Source organism: Xenopus laevis, chromosome 2L (genome assembly GCF_017654675.1).
Source record: "Xenopus laevis strain J_2021 chromosome 2L, Xenopus_laevis_v10.1, whole genome shotgun sequence".
Classification (NCBI taxonomy): domain Eukaryota; kingdom Metazoa; phylum Chordata; class Amphibia; order Anura; family Pipidae; genus Xenopus; species Xenopus laevis.
Window position 1 is genome coordinate 155,371,075 of NC_054373.1, and position 17,007 is coordinate 155,388,081.

The following is a 17,007-nucleotide window of genomic DNA, read 5'->3' on the forward strand; positions in this document are numbered from 1 at the left end:
CACTTGGACTGTTACCTTGAGGGCCCCCACACAGTGTAGGACTGGGACACCAGGGGCCCACCCAAAGACCTTAGACCAGGGACCCACTCTCAGTACTATTATTCTTCCTCTCCTCACTCAACCTCTATTCTCCTATTCTCTTTTCTTTTTATATTATAATCTATTAATACATCTATTTATCCTCTTTGTTCTCATGGAAATTGGGAATGACCATGAAATAGGCCAAATGTTTAGAGGCAGGAGGGCCCACTGACACCTTGGCCCACCGGGAGTTTTCCTGGTATCCCCGTGGGCCAGTCCGACACTGCAGCAAAGGCAGCGCACTGGAAGACAACCCATGTTTTTGAAAGGTCCCATACCTGTATATATAGAAGGGTGCAACATTGGGCCAAGAATAACCAACGACTCTAGCCCCATGTGATCCTAACATTAGGCCCACCATTTGCCCTTGTTTAGGGATCCATTTTATCCATGCGTGGAACCGGTTCATTCCTGATATTCTGTAATGGCATCAGATTTTCAGTGAGAATGTGCACAAAGGGGGAGGACTTTCCTTCTGAATACAATAGAAAGAAAAAAGTAATTTTTAACGTTTGGAATTTTTATTCCAGTTTTCTGAAACACAAAATACATGTGGGCACACACATACCTGTAGGCAGGGCTGCCATTAGAAATCACGGGGCCACTTACAAAATTTTCGGGCCCCCTGGGCCCTGTCCACCCAAACCCCACCCCAGATCAAGCCACCCCCACCACAGTTAAAAGACACACAGACATCAGCACTAAAAATGGTAAACTACCACACACACAAGTTATTGATGCCATTGATGGTCAGGGCCTCCCTATAAGTTAAAAAAAAAACATTGGTGCCAGGGACCCCCATAAAAGGTTTTTTTTAAAAATCATTGGTGGTCAGGGCCCACCCATAAGTTAAAAAATTTTTTGGTGCCAGGGCCCCTCTTACAAGTTAAAAAAAAATTGGGGCCCCAGAGAATATTAAAAAAAAAAACATTGGTGGCAGGGGCCTGTAGAGTATTAAAATAATACATTGGTGGCTAGGGCTTTAAAAAAAATTTAAAAAAAAACACACATTGGTGTTCAGTAGAACTGAACTTGTGGCTTTAGGACATCAAGTTTGTCTCTTTTCGTGACTTCGGGTCTTTCCGCGGCTTCAGGACTTCGAGTTCGGCTCTTTTCGTGACTCCGGATCTTTTTACGGCTTTAGGACTTTGAGTTTGGCTCTTTTCGTGACTTCGAGTCTTTACGCAGCTTCAGGACTTCGAGTTCGGCTCTTTTCGTGACTTCGGGTCTTTCTGCGGCTTCAGGACTTCGAGTTTGGCTCTTTACGTGACTTTGGGTCTTTCTGTGGCTTCATGACTTCAAGTTCGGCTCTTTTCGTGACTTTGGGTCTTTCCGCGGCTTCAGGACTTCAAGTTAGGCTCTTTTCGTGAGTTCGGGTCTTTCTCTGGCTTCAGGACTTCGAGTTTGGCTCTTTTCGTGAGTTCAGGTCTTTCTGCGGCTTCAGGACTTCAAGTTTGTCTCTTTTCGTGACTTTGGGTCTTTCTGTGGCTTCAGGACTTCAAGTTTGGCTCATTTCGTGACTTTGGGTCTTTCTGCAGCTTCAGGACTTCGAGGTTTGGCTCTTTTCGTGACTTCGGGTCCTTCTGCGGCTTCAGGACTTCGAGTTCGGCTCTTTTCGTGACTCCGGATCTTTTTGTGGCTTTAGGACTTTGAGTTTGGCTCTTTTCGTGACTTCGAGTCTTTACGCAGCTTCAGGACTTCGAGTTCGGCTCTTTTCGTGACTTCGGGTCTTTCTGCGGCTTCAGGACTTCGAGTTCAGCTCTTTTCGTGACTTCGGGTCTTTCTGCGGCTTCAGGACTTCGAGTTCGGCTCTTTCCGTGACTTTGGGTCTTTTCGCGGCTTCGGGACTTCAAGTTCAGCTCTTTTTGGGACTTCAACAGTTCTGGACTTTGGCTTTTATGCTGTTCAGGACTTTTGAAGAGGCGGCACATCTTTAGGCCCGGTACACTTATACCCCCTGTGCCCCCCTGATGGCTGCCCTGCCCGTAGGTACAAAAAACACATTTGTTCGCTCTCCTCACACATTCAGCACTTGTACATTTATCTGACTGAAGTTTGTTCCTGTTGAGGGAAATGAGCTACAGGCTGTCTAACAGCAGTTGTGGGGCTGTACAGTCGCCTGGAATGGCACAGAGAGAAGAAAGAAAAACTTCATTTTCCATGTATTCCACTGAAATTCATTCTGTGGTTTGTGAGGAAAAAAAAAATGTGCTTTATATTTTGTGAGTGGAGTCACATGACCTGGGTTATGAATAGCAGATTGTAATGAGTTGGTAGTGTAAGTTTGAGAGGAGGCGAGAGCACACACACACACAGTTACACACACACAGTTACACACACACACGCTGTGTGACCGACAGAGACTCCAACACACAGGCGGCCAGGTACGTGTCGGGATCTTGTCTGGTGGATGCGCGGCTTGTGGACAAGGTGAGTGTCCTGTGGCTCTGGCTTCAGGGTGATGGAAAGAAGGGGGGGGGAGAGGACTCCTATTGTTTTCTTTTAGGGGATTTTAAAAGGAGGAGGAAAGAGTTCAGATCTCAGGAAGTCAGAAGAATTTTTTTTTTCTACTCTAATTGAACCCGGCTGGTGCCCTTTGCATCTCCTCCCTGTCCTCCCCTGCTCGCCGGTCACTTGTACTCTCCCAGCTCCGGAGCTCAGGGCTCACACTCTCCTGACACGTTGCTTTTTTGTTTGGCTGAGGGAGGGCAGAGGTCAGCGCTGTCACCGCTCTCTCTTGCTTTCCTGCTCCTCTTAAAGGGAATATAAAACCAAACACAACAGAGAGTCCATCCCAGAGCACTTTAACAAGTCCTTGCCGAACATATTCGCATTTTTAGACGGCTGATACCGGTCTTTCAGCAGTCCTAGGGTTAAGTAAAATATGCAGACACAGGGTGAGCGCTGAAAGCCTCTAAATCTCAGAAACTACCCAAATTAGAGCATGAGGATAAATGGCAAAAGTGCTCAGAAGAGCATGCTGAGTAAGACTGCATTCATTTTCTGTTTGTGTTTAGAGCCCCTTTAATTCCTATCACTGTGTCTGCTCAGTTCTCCTTTCCTTCTCCAGGATGGTAGACGCTTTCCTTTCTTTTTTAAACACAAAACTTTTTTTGTCTTTTATATTTCCTTTTCTTTATTTTGATACTTTGCTTGTGTCTATCCTTCCCCACTTCACTGCTTTACCCTCCTGTGTCTAAAGATACTTTTTTTTCACTAACTGATTTGAATTGTGGTTTCCTGGCGTCTGTTTCATTCTTCAGGGCAGGGTGGCAGCCGGAGAAAACACTGACATTGTAGGTGCCCAGACTTATAACATGTATCCGCTTGCAGATACTTACTCTATCCCACTAATCCCAGTGTAGTATAGAATAAGGGGGGGCCTTTGGGGGGGGGCACTGTAAGGAATAGTTTTAATCAATGACCAGCAGCCCTCCTGCTGATGTTACCAGCATCCCGCTGACTGCTGGTAGCTGCAGTTCAATCTCAGTTGTGCAGCAGCAGGTTGAGCATCCCTGATTCATGTGATTTCTTTTCCCTTAGATGGGCCCCCCAAATTTCCAGTGCCCCCCCCACCACTTCCCCAACGCTGGCCTGGTATCTAATTGGAGCAGAACAGTGCAATTACTGCTTCCTTTCCCTTGAATACGACTTAAAGGAACAGTAACGTCAATAAATAAAAGTGTTTTAAAGTAATGAAAATGTAATGCAGTGTTGCCCTGCACTGGTAAAACTGATGTGTTTGCTTCAGAAACACTATTATTGTTTATATAAATAAGCTGCTGTGTAGCAATGGGGGCAGCCATTCAAAGGAGAAAAGGCTCAGGTTACACAGCAGATAGCAAATAAGCTCTGTCTGTCTAATGGTGTTATCTGTTATCCATTAGTAAACCTGTGCCATATAGCAGTTTTTCAATTTCTGCCATTGCTCCACAGCAGCTTGTTTATATGAACTATAGTAGTGTTTCTGAAGCAAACAGATCAGTTTTACCAGTGCAGGGCAACACTACATGATATTTTCATTACTTTAAAACTGTTTCATTTTTTGGTGTTACTGTTCCTTTAATGTTCCCCATTTAACGCTTTCTCGTTCCAAGGAAGCCGGCTACAGTTTCCTTTCTGGCATCTCACCAATTTAAAGTGGCAAAGCAAGCAAAATAGTTTGTGTTTCACACTGGTCTATTTTTTCCATTGAAAAAGGCGGATCTCTTAAGGCAACCCCTTGGAATTTTGGGGTGCAACTGGGCATTCATTTGTTTTAATCTAATTGATGATATTGGACGATGTTGTATTCATATATATTTAGCATCTTGAACTACCTAGTAACACATTGGTAACTGACACAAGGTGGGGAAAAGCTACCCAGTATTCATATAAACTATAACAGAAACTTTTACTAGTCAGACAGTGTCAGGCATCATTTATTTTAGGCTTTTTCAATGCACTTTCCATGTCTGCCAGTAGGAGTCCCCACTGCCATGCATCATTTTTCCATAAGCTTTAATATTTTTATGGGGAGGAGTGGGTAGAAAGGGGGTGTAGGTTTGGGGGATCGAGGTGAGATGAGGTGAACTCAGAGGAGGGGTTGGCTGCAGGGTAATAAAAACAGCACCCTTTCCTGCTCCGCCCCTTACCCCCTGGAGCTGTGTCTGACTGCAGCTCTGTGATTTGCTGTGAGGCACCGTGGGGAGGATGACTGCCAGGGGAGGGGTACTAGAGAAGAGCGCTGTTTTGTGGTTAGTTAACCACAGCATTGGTTTCTGTTCAGAAGATGCTGAGATTGTTAAGTGGCTTATGAAAGATGCTGGACTGCATTTTTGTAGGGCAAGCTTTTGCCTAAATTGCCTATTATTCAACAGACTTATTATGAAGCTTCCATGCCTTTATTATATATAGAATTACAAATGCACTTAATGGTATTTAGGGCTGCCAATTGGCCACATTTTTAGGAGAAAATACTGGCGTCTCGATATGTAAATGTTTTTTCCCTATTAATAACATTGGCATCAAGCAACATTTTTACTGGCCAGATAGTAACCCTAATGGTATTTGGTTGGGCATTTTAATTCATCAATACTATTTCCTTACTGGGGATTCTTATGCTTGCCACTTCTACTCTATAATAGGGGGTGCAAAGACTCCATCATTTGGTCTGGAATTGCTTCAAGTCCAAGCAGTTTTTGAAGGATTTGGCATCTTCCAAACTCTTAGTGTTCAGCTGTATTCAGTTGGAACCCTTAAAATCACATGAAGGGAGCAATTCTTTCAAAAGATGCAATTTATATGGATTCATCTAAGATTTTAATGAGCAAATGAGGGTTTTATATTGAAGGATTCAATACAGTCCTACTTTGCAAGATAGAAATGAGAATTTGTATCTCTTTAGATTTTTTTGGGAAAAAAATAATTGTTTGGCACTGGGTTTGAGCTTCCGTTGCTATAATACAGTATGATATTAATTGTGTTTATGAAACAAAAGCAAGGTGTGGAATGTGTAACAGACAGGCGTTACTGCAGATAAAATTTTAATTGTTGGATTAATTATGCGGCCTCTTTATTGTTACTCAACTTCTGGCTTGTTATTAAGGGTGCCGGGTACATTTGCTCTTTTAGATTTATACAGACATTTCATCACTGTCGGCAAGGATAAAAACACATTGATTCTGCTTCTCTTTTATACAGATGGTTAGATCATGTCATTCTCAATACAGTAGGTCTGAGCAAATTGTGTCAATCCATCTTTTTTTGCCATTGCGCTGCTACGACTCCCAGCACCCCAATGTTAGCTATGGAGGGGAAAGTTTGCTGAGAGCTCTGTGGCATCCATAGTCTGGTGTATTTTTGGGTCCAAAGCAAGAATCTTGTATCCCCCCCTTTTTATTTTCTGTATATATATATTTTTTTTTTCTGCTTATTTGTGTAGAATGTGATTAATTGTATGTATTTTGAGAATATAAAGAACTGATTAATGTCAAAGTATTATTTCAAACAAGCAGAGTAGTGTAAACCCAGAGTAGGCATTTATATGGTGCCGGCTGTGCCATGAGGTACCACTTAGCAAATCAGTTGTGTCTTTGCCAACTGAGCATCTTTCTTAACTGGGAGAACGCAGTTTTGATATCTGTGATCTATTACACTGGACTTAAGTGTACTCTTATATAGTCACAGTCTATTTAGTGTTCAAGTGACAGTTTGTATCTCTTGGGAGTCGCAAATGTGCAACATGATTTCCAACAAGAGAAGGAATACTTTCGAAAAAAGTGGACTGCTGTCTCAGGGGCATAAAAATAATAGGAGGAAAATTGTTACAAGTAAATACCTAAATCTAGATCACATAGATTACCCTAAACACAAGGGCATTTTGTTTCCCAGTTCATAATAATGATTAGTACTGGAGAATTAACATCAAGGGGCAGATTTATCAAGGGTCGAATAGTAAATTTGAAATCGAATTATAATTTTGAGTTTCAAAATTCACACATTCAAATTTTAATCCTCCTATTCAAATGTAGATTTGAATGTTAGATATATCATCCCTTGACCATGGACCATTGACCATGACCTGATCGCCTTCCCCTGCCTTTCGCCGGCTAAAATGAAAATCAACTGGGGGCAGGCAATTGGAGCACTTTGTTTTCCGAAGTTTCCTCGTGAGGCATTTATGGGTGACTTTGGAAAACAAAGCGCTCCGAGTGCCTGCCCCCAGGCGATTTGCATTTTTGCCAGTGGAGGGCAGGGGAAGGCAGATTAGTCGCCCCAAAGAAGAGGAGATTTGTTGACTGGCGACTAATCTTTCCGGATCTGCCCGTGTGCCCCGACCCTAAAACCTGCTGAGTTCATGTCAAGTCAATGTAAGAGGTCAGTTGAGCCATCTGGAGATGTCAATAGCCTTACTGACATTTGAGTTTTTTTCAGGAGAAAAATTTGATTTGTACGAATACATATCAAATACGATTCGAATTTACAGGTTGGAACCAATATTAGCCCTTCTAATTTTTTCTTAAATAACTTCCAAGTTGAATTGTGAGTATATTCGAATTTTAAAAAATTCACATGAATTCGAAATTCGACCTTTTATGAGTGGGCCTCTTAGAGTGTGGCATAATTACGTAAAATAGGTGCTAAGTTGCTAAAACTAACTGCTGCTAAAAACTGATGATTGTTTGTGGTAAGCAGCTCCCCTTCTGCTATTTAGCACTAATAAGAAATGAACCTTTGTTACATCTCAGAATTGTCTGCCATTCTGAGATTGGCCATGGTGCACTGCAGGTGACCACTCAGACATTGTTCTGCCTTTATTGTAATTATTATGTGCCTTTATGTCAATTTTAGCTTCTGGTGATCAAACATATTAATTCTATGTGACATCGCTTCTGGGTGATGTTTTCATGGTTGATGGGACTTAACCCAAAAGCTTTCTTGCTGCTTGTTCTCTTTCTCTTTTCCCTTCAACTCTTTCAGTCCTGTTTCTTTATTGCCCAGCTTCCCTTCCATAAAGAGGCACAGATGGCATAGTGGATAATTCTGATAATTTGGTCTAAGAGATTCGTCAGTGCATTTGAAGATCTTTTTAACTCTTTCCATCCTGCTTCTCCTGCCTCCCATTGTTTGTCTTATTCCTTGACTGCTGGATCTACTCATTGATCCGAAGAGAAAAGATCTGCCTATGACTTCTAAATCTTCACTGTCAACTCTAAAGTTGCCTGTTATTCCTGCTGTCATAACCTTTGTCTTCTTCACAATTAGCTATAATTCCATATTTTCACTGTTCTGTTTCTAACTTGCACAAAATTAAGGTCTGTCTAGAGGCAAAGTGCAACCTGGTTGCCCTGCAGATATGCTGAATAAACCTTTATAGCAGTTTATGCCCACAACCTTAGGGCCCTTTGTCACCCAGAGTGAGAAATATGATCTCATTCTGTAGAGTTTTCTTTTGCATGCCATGCAGTATTTCCTTCTCTTGACATTTTTCTTCACTAGTATGTTTTTTTCTCTTTTCAATGTGATTGTATTGATTGTAAATGCAATGAAAAATGGGAATTCTGATCAGAATTACCCTTGACAAAGGCTATAGTGCCGGGGCATTCTCATCACTGGCAAGTGTATCCGTCCCTTTTGTCTTTTTTTTTTTTTGCCTTGAACTTACAATTAGGTGGTATGTATATTTTTGTCAATATTGCTGTGTATAAACTGTTCTGTATAAGATATCAGTTTATTTGATGTAGATGTTATTGCTATAATCTATATAAAAGATAATTTTTTTTACCACCTATGTTTGTACATTTCTTTGAGTGTGCATACCCAATATATGTGGTATTTGGAGGCATGCCCTAGAGAACCTTTAGTGAATACCCACAGTAAAATTGCCCTATTCAGAAAGAGCCAATGATTTCTCTTTGGCTCATGTAATTAGAGAATTAGAGACATTTCTTATCATGCAAGCCAGAGGATGATCACAGCTGGATCACCTGTGTAAAAAGACCACTCTAAATTTCATAGAATCCAGTGGGGCTTTATGAAAAGGGTGGTTCACCTTTAGGGGAAAATGAACATTTTATATAAGCTTCATCAAACTGAAATAAGTAACTTTCTAAATATAATCAATTCAATATTTTGCATCATTTCTGAAATAATTAAGATTATATTCACTATTCCTCTCTCAGCATCTGTTTCTCTTCATTCCCTCTTCATGCAGCAGTTGGGTGTCAGATATTTATTGACAGTTAGATCCTTTCCTAGCAGATGAATTAGAGCTCACTCAAATAACTGTTTCCAGTAAAAACAAAATCTAACAAGATAACTGCCTTCTGCATAAATCCTGCATGTAGAGAGACAGGATTTCTGATGGTTTTAATAGAGTGAGCTGTAATACATCTTCTAGGCAAAAGGAGCCCCCCTATAAGATATAATGGATCTAACTGTCAATGAATATCTTACACTATATTTAGAAAACTTCTTATTTCAGTATGCTGAAGGTATATTCAATATTTATTTTCGCGATAGTTCCCCTTTAAGTTAACTTTAGTATGTTATAGAATTACTAATTTTAGCAACTTTTCAATTAGCCTTCATTTTTCCTTTTTTAAAATACTTATTCTGACTATTTCCAGCTATCAAATTAGGGTCACTGACCCGGTCTAAAAAAACAAATGTTTTGTAAGGCTACACATTTATGGTTATTGTTACTTTTTATTGTCTATTTAGGCTATCTCCTATTTATATTCCGGTCTATTATTCAATGCATGGTTGCTAGGATAATTTGGACCCTAGCAACCAGATTGCTAAAATTGCAAACTGGAGAGCTGCTGAATAAAAAGCGAAATAACAAAAAAAAACACAAATAATAAAAAATGAAAGCCAGAATATCACTCTCGACATCATACAAAAGTTATTTTAAAGGTGATGACACAGACAGACTGACTGGAAGCAACGGATATATTGCAGGTCCTGATGAAGACCACAGGCTTGTTTGATATAATTATTTTTGAGCATTACTGAGCATATATTAGGGCTCATTTACTAAGTACAACCACAATTACGGCCTGCACGTATGGGCAAAGACATTGCGTAAATAGACATCACAATCTAAAGTCATTCCTTGCACTTATGCATTTGTTGCAAAGCACCAACCTGTTTGGATTACAGACTGAGCTCCAGTAATAGCAAAATCCTTAGTATCCTTAGTTCTCTGTGCAGAAAACTGCAAGCTTTGACTCCCAGAGGCTTATTTATAGGGATTCACCAAATCCACTATTTTGGATTCGGCCGAACCCCCGAATCCTTTGCAAAAGATTCATCCAAATACCGAACTGAATCCTTATTTGCATATGCAAATTATGGGTGGGAAGGGGAAAACATTTTTTACTTCCTTGTTTTGTGACAAAAAGTCATGTGATTTCCCTCCTCATCTCTAATTTGCATATGCAAATTAGGATTTGGATTCAGTTTGGCTGGGCAGAAGGATTTGGCCAAATCCGAATCCTGCTGAAAAAGACCAAATCCTAGCCGAATCCCGAACCGAATCCTGGATTTGGTGCATCCCTACTTTCATTTAAAAAAATCATTTATGTCTACTTATTTATTAAAAGATCTGAATATAAAAAGCATGAACAAACAAAAACTTAGAACAAATCCAAATAAGAATACAAAAACCTCAAAATACTCGTTTTGTAAGAATTTTTGTGTGAGTGCAAACAAACCCCCCCTATGAAACCTGTAACAGCTCAAGGCAAAGAAAATTTTACAATTTGCAAAGAATAGTTCTCATTGATTTCTACATGACCTTGCCAGCTTTTAGATGGAGAAATCATGTGGTTTAGAGTAATTAGTTAAATACACTTTTTTTTAGTGCTAAAAAGTTTGATTCAGGGTAACGGGAAAAAAGGGACGTCAGTAAAATGGCCCCATTGTGTATTGTTTTTTTACCTTTTTCTCTGTAATGCCTTGCCTTTAATGTAACTACATTAAAGGCAAGGCATTACAGAGAAAAAGGTAAAAAAACAATACACAATGGGGCCATTTTACTGACGTCCCTTTTTGGGCTTTTTGGGCCTAATTGGGCTTTTTAATGTTTAAATGTTATAAGTAGCTTATGCATGCTATTACTTATTACAGGCAGACTCCTTATGAGAGAGGAAATCTTACTTAAATGTAGGGGTTATTTTCTATGTAAATTTGACATCATCTGTAAGAATTTGGCTTTCCTTTTTGCCATTGCAGGTAGACCATACAAAGCTGCTGGCTCCGGGCAATAACTAGAAGGAGACTTAATTATAGGCCTTTCTGGCATGTGCCAAATCTCTCTGGTTTGATGATCTGTCTCTTAAATCTCAGCTTCATCATAGTCGTATTTTAATGTTCATAAATGTGCCATATACATGAAGTTCCTGGCATTCCTTCAGTTATATGCAGAGCTATTGGAGTGGTGCAAATAAATCACTCTGTCATGTAAAATTTAATTCCTGAACCAACAAGTATATACATTTTTTTAGTCATTTTGCCTGGTCATGTGCTTTCAGAAAGAGCCAGTGCTGCACTATGAAACTGCTTTGTGACAGGCTGTTGTTTCTCATATTCAATGTAACCGAAGTAGTCGCAAGTGAGACATGGATTTTTACTATTGAGTGCTGTTCTTATATCTATCAGAGAGCTGTTATCTTGTTATTGTTCTGCTGATGGGATTCAGGGGGAGGGGTACGGATGGGGTGATATCACTTCAGTGCAGCAGTAAAGTGACTGACGTTTATAGGAGTATAAGTTACATGACTGGGGGCACCTGGGAAACTGACAATATGTCTAGCTCTATGTCAGATTTCAAGATTAAATATAAAAAAATCAGTTTGCTCTTTTGAAAAATGGATTTCAGTGCAGAAGTCTGCCGGAGCAGCACTATTAACTGATGTGTTTCCCATGACAGTATCCCTTTAGGGTTCTCAGAGTCTGAATAGTACTCGTTACTGTTATTTCAAGTGAGAGATGTGCAGTAGGTCAGCACTGAACCTGACATGCCCGACAAAATGCTAAAAACGACCCCCTATTCAAAGTCAATGAAAATCACCACATACACGTTGGCCTGTCAAGTGACAGGTGTGTATCTCCATCTGTCACTAATAGATTCCAGCACGTAGCGCCCATTTCTGCAAGGCATGAAGCTCCTCTAAATCCCCTCAGAACCTAACTGAGACTGAATGTGCACATTACCTCTACTATTTGGTATGATTCCCTTGTCCCCACAGGCAATTTTCAGAGTTTGATCCAGTTTGTGTAGTCACTGACAGTTGTTATACCAATAAGATCACTTGCTTATTTACTAGTTCAATGCAATTGAGTTGAGTTCTATTCATTCATGCTGCCTAGAAAAATCCTATTTTTCTTCATGTAGAAAAAAACATCAGTTGCAGTGCTTTACAGAGATAACACATCATTCACATCAGTCTCTGTGCCAATGGAGCTTACAATCTAAGGCCCATATTTTACAAATAAGGCCACTTTTATCAGGAGCCCATTAACTTGCTTGTATGTTTTTGAAGCAGGGAAGGAAAATTTTGAATCTGGAGAAAACCAACTTGAGCGCAGTGAGAACATACCAACTCTTTGCTGATAGTCCCAAAGAAATGTAATTCTAACCAACTTTCCAATAAACATTCATTTTAAAAAATATCCAGTGGTTTTACGGTTATATGCAAATGTAATTGCTAACGATAGCAGTATCTGCCCGTCTTTTTATATTCTCTGAATTTCTGATTCTTTATATTCTCTGCACATCTGGACTCCTGTTACGTTATTTTAATAGTCAAACCCAGGGAATACAAATGAACTAACTGATACTGCTTTCAATTGCAATTACATTTACAAATAAAATCATTGAAAGTAGTAATTGATGCATGATGGAAAGTTAAACAGCATTACATTTATTTTATTATGCAAATAATAGTTGACCTTTAAGGCTGAACATAATAGTAAGTGGTCACCAGTGCCTTAGGTATAACCCTAGTGGCAATGTGCATATTGTATTTAATGGAACAGAAACATCAAAAAATAAAAGTGTTTTTAAGAAAAAAAAATTTGCTCCGTAGAATATAATGGTGTTGTCTGTTATCCACTATTAAACCTGTGCCATATAGCCTTTTTTTAATTTCAGCCATTGCTACACAGCAGCTTCTTTATATGAATGATCATAGTGTTTTTGAACAGTCCAATTTTACCAGTGCAGTGATATTTTCATTACCTTAAAACAATTAAATTTTTTTGGTGTTACTGTTCCTTTAACACTTTGACCCTCATAAGTAATAAAATAAGCTAAGTTTGCCCAGGAGCAATAGCCCATAGCAACCAATAAGATGTTTGCTGTAGAACAGGTGACCAGTACATTCTACCAGCTGATTAATTGCTGTGGGTTACTGCTCCTGGGCAAACTTAGTGCCTTTTATTACCTAACCCCATGAGTGTCTCAATCCTTGGGAGAAGAATTTCTCTTTCACACTTATTCTTTTGGAGAAAAAAAGAAAAATTGGTAAAGAACAAGCACTGCATTCCTGGCTTGCCTTCCTTAGACATGGTTGTCCCTGGCCAGCTTCCGTAGCTTTTGATGGACATTTAAATGTATGTGTCCCTTTCCTCCTCCTTTAAGTAAATCATTATTTGTTTGACTGACTTGCTAAGATATGTAATCATAAGACCATGATGAGGTTAACAGAATACAAGGCAAGGTGCTTCAAATTACAGAAGAGCCCCTTATTCAGAAAGCTTGAGGTCACCTTGCAAAGTTCTGCCCTTGGCCATTGTTGGAATTGGCAAAGATGTTTTGATGTGTGTCATGTTCTGCTTCAGGCGTCACTTTTGCAGATAACCATCACCGTTCATTCAAAGTAATTTTAGAGGTTCCACATATAGGGTGTATTCATTTCTTAATCCCTCCAGGTGACTGATGATATAGTAAGTGAACTATGACTCGAGGCAATAACATGACTTGGTGGTCTGAGTGTGAAGATATTAGAAGGAATTTGCTCGAAGTTCTATTAATGAGATGGATATTTTTGGTTGTTGCCATTTGTCAGTGAGAGAACCAGGGAGTGGTTCCATACTACCAATAATAAGAATGCATTATGACTGAACTAATAATTATTCACCATAAACGTCATTGGAGCAAGGATTCCATACATATGTTCAGGGAGATGGAAAGCATAAGACTAAAGCCACACAGGCTGATTCTAACAAGTATGCATTTTGGCACCGATATCCGCTACATGTGTTTGCACCTGGTCTGACGCAGTGGATGTGGGAGTAGTCACTGAAGAAGGCTGATGCCAGAGGAGGGGCTGATTCTCGGCCCCTTGTGCATACCTCCCAACTGTCCCTTTTTTTGCTGGACAGTCCCGATATTGACAGATCAACCCGAAGTCCCTGATTGTTACTGAAATGTCATCACTTTTTCTTTGATCTCCTGCACTGAACAGCCAGAAAAAGATACAAAGTTTCTAAAACTTATATGGCTTTTGCCAGAGGGCCCAGAATACGTGGCAGGTGCACTTAAATACTTTTGTAACAATTCAAGATAAGCAAAGTAGTAATTGTAACAATTTTAGATAAGCAGGTCTCTTGGGAGAACTTAGACTCACAGGGCAATTTACCTTCATTAGCAAAACTGTAATAACATATAAAAAAACACAAAAATGTGTTCAAACTTTCATAACCTGCCAAATTTTGTAAAAATGAACATGGTAATTAGGGGGTGTGTCTCCTCGTGGCAAGTCTTTTTGTCCCTTTTTAAATTTCCAAAATGTCGGGGGCTATGCCCATGTGGCACTGCCCAGTGAATTAAATAGCTAACTTTTTCCCTTATGAATATGCTGCCATCTTAATCCCTGTTTCCATGAACCCAATGTGGGATACGTGTCCTGTCACTTCCACCTTGTTCCCAGGGCCGGATTTAAAAATATCGCGCCCCTAGGCCTCTCGCACCCGGCACCCCCCCCCGATCTGCTCAAACCCCCCTGCACTCACACGTAGGGTTGCCACCCGGCTGGTATTTTCCCATCCTAGCTGGTAAAACACCTGCCAAGGCTGGGTCCGCTATTAATAATTTGTAATACACCTAACAAAAGCCCATGGCCTGCCCCAAGTCTGGTCAAAACTCACCTTTTTGCCGGCTTCTGGCCAATTGCGCGCCGTGTCTCCGCCTCCTTTGACGTCACGGCCCACCCTTTTGTTCCTGCCCCCTCCACCAGCCGGTGGAAATTTAATTAAAAGGTGGCAATCCTACTCACACCCCAACACCCCTGCACTTGTATGTCTTATCTTCTGGAGATAGAGAACAAAGAAAAGGGGACCGTTACTGCTCACCGCTACTCCTGACCAGGTGCTCTGTCACTGTTTCACTTTGTATAAAACCCAGCTGTTGAGAATGTATTGTTACCTATGATTAAGGGATTTACTCCCGAAACGCGTAAGGTTCTACAGCAGTAACCCCAATAAAACCCTTTCCAGAAGTGCCGTCTGCTTGTTTCGAGTTCATTGTATGTCTTATCTTCATCACTACTTTACTGGGGACCCTTTTAGATGCAGCCCGCGTCCAGCATGCCGCCCCCAGCAATTTGTCATCCTAGGCTTGTTCCTCAGAACAAGATGATTCAAAGCACAGTCCGCAGGCTGTTTTGGAGCTCAGAGATCTGTGGCTAGTTGTACAATGCTCCAGGTAATTAGATTCAGCTAACTGATTGCAGCCTTTTTTTGCACTTTGCACACTATGTAGGACATTGTTAACGAGTCTTTATGTCTCCCAACACCAGTGATTACAACTTAAACAAGTGCTATGTGTGCCATTGCCAAGGGGTCATTTACTTACCGCAAACAGTGTTCACAGTGCAATTTTGGATACAGCCACCATGTATTGTTTTACTAGCAATGCAGCGTATTTACCCATAATTTCAGCATCATTGCAGTAGCGAGGAGGAGTTGAACTTGATTATGCATCCAATGTATCACAATTTATACAGTTGTACATGTTTTTACTAGAATCAGATGCATAGCCTTTAAGCTCCCTCTGGTGACTGCAGTGATGCTGGAATTATGGGAAAACACATTGCATCGTGGTGATTGTGTCTGAAATTGCTCTAGAATTATTATGGTAGGTGTCATTTCCAGTGAGTGGTTTGTATGCCCTGTTTTTTGGGGGAGAAACTTTTTCAGAGGTGGTGGTAGCTCAAGGGTGCAACTACTTAAGATTTGGAGCAGGAGGTTGGAGGCAGAGGCACTGAGCACAACTATAGGTAAAAGCAAGAGTGCATGTTGACTAATGAATACAGGTTACATAGCACTTGTGGTCAGAAATGACCTCATAAACAATATAAACATTTTTTCAGCACTCATCTATGTAACTACACGTAACATAGCTTGTGTAAATAAAATCTATATTTTTTAATGATAGTATTACTTTCATAAGTGATTTGCTCTTTTACCTTTATGATTTTCAGTTATATTCCATTAGTCCACATATCTAGAATTTTTCTGGTGAGGGCAGGATGTTCCATTTCTCTCTTGCTGCTCTGCTATGAATTTAATGCAGGACTAATGAAGTCCCTGCTTAGGGAAAGTAGCTTTCTGGCTTGCTTTTCATGTCTAGTTGTGACTCTAGTGCTAGATTTATAAGTTTAGTTGCCCTTTAGTAAGCACTACGTTTCATTCTGTCTTGTTTTGCTATTTGGGAATATAGTTTCTCATCCTTGGTGCAGTGCAAGTGCCGCTCGCTCTCCCTCACAGTATATGCAGTGCAGTATATATATACTGTATATATATTGCCCCCCCCTAAAAGGATCTCCGTGTCTGTGAATGCAGATTTTTTTTTCCTGCTCCCTGCCTAAGAATATTCCTTTTTTTCTGTGGGTGCCTCTTATTGCCAACCCATCCCCCTTGTAATAACCCTTCTGGAAATCAGGATATGGGACCTCCCTCTCCCAAGCCAGACATGAGCCACTAATGAGCAGCGGGTCTGGACTTGCCTGGAAGAAGGGAATAACGAGCATATATCACTTTATTTTATTTAACACAAGCCAAACATAAGAGGAATTGAGAGAGGGAGGACTTGAGTGAATAGGTGCCTTGTTCATTCAAGCCCCGGCGTTTATTTAAAGGGGGGACCTTGGACACTGAACCAAAGAAAGAAAAAGAAACAGATTTGCAAGTGTACCTGTACATTGGTGTGTGTGCCCATTTATTCTGTACAACACCACCATTGTTATTCAGGCTTTTACACAATTAGGAAAGTTTAAACATATAAATGAATTTCGTATTCAGAAAGCTTTTTTTGCCAGTGTAACCCCCTCAAAAAACTCTAGGTTGCTGAAAGCAAGCTTAAAAGAATGATGTAAAGTTTTCCTAAAAAGCCAGTGACCCATTCCTTTAACTGCATGAGGTAAAGAGACCAATCCG

The 17,007-nt window shown here is 40.3% G+C and overlaps 1 protein-coding gene across 2 annotated transcripts in view; it reads left to right on the plus strand.

Annotated features, from left to right (window-relative positions):
* Positions 1–2,387: 2,387 nt before the first annotated feature.
* Positions 2,388–17,007, plus strand: part of LOC108708649 (retinoic acid receptor gamma-like) — a 129,157-nt gene continuing 114,537 nt past the window's right edge. For both annotated transcript variants that reach the window (XM_018247574.2, XM_018247575.2), the window contains exon 1: positions 2,388–2,511. The gene's annotated coding sequence lies outside the window, so the exon portion shown is untranslated. The remainder of the gene's footprint in view (positions 2,512–17,007) is intronic.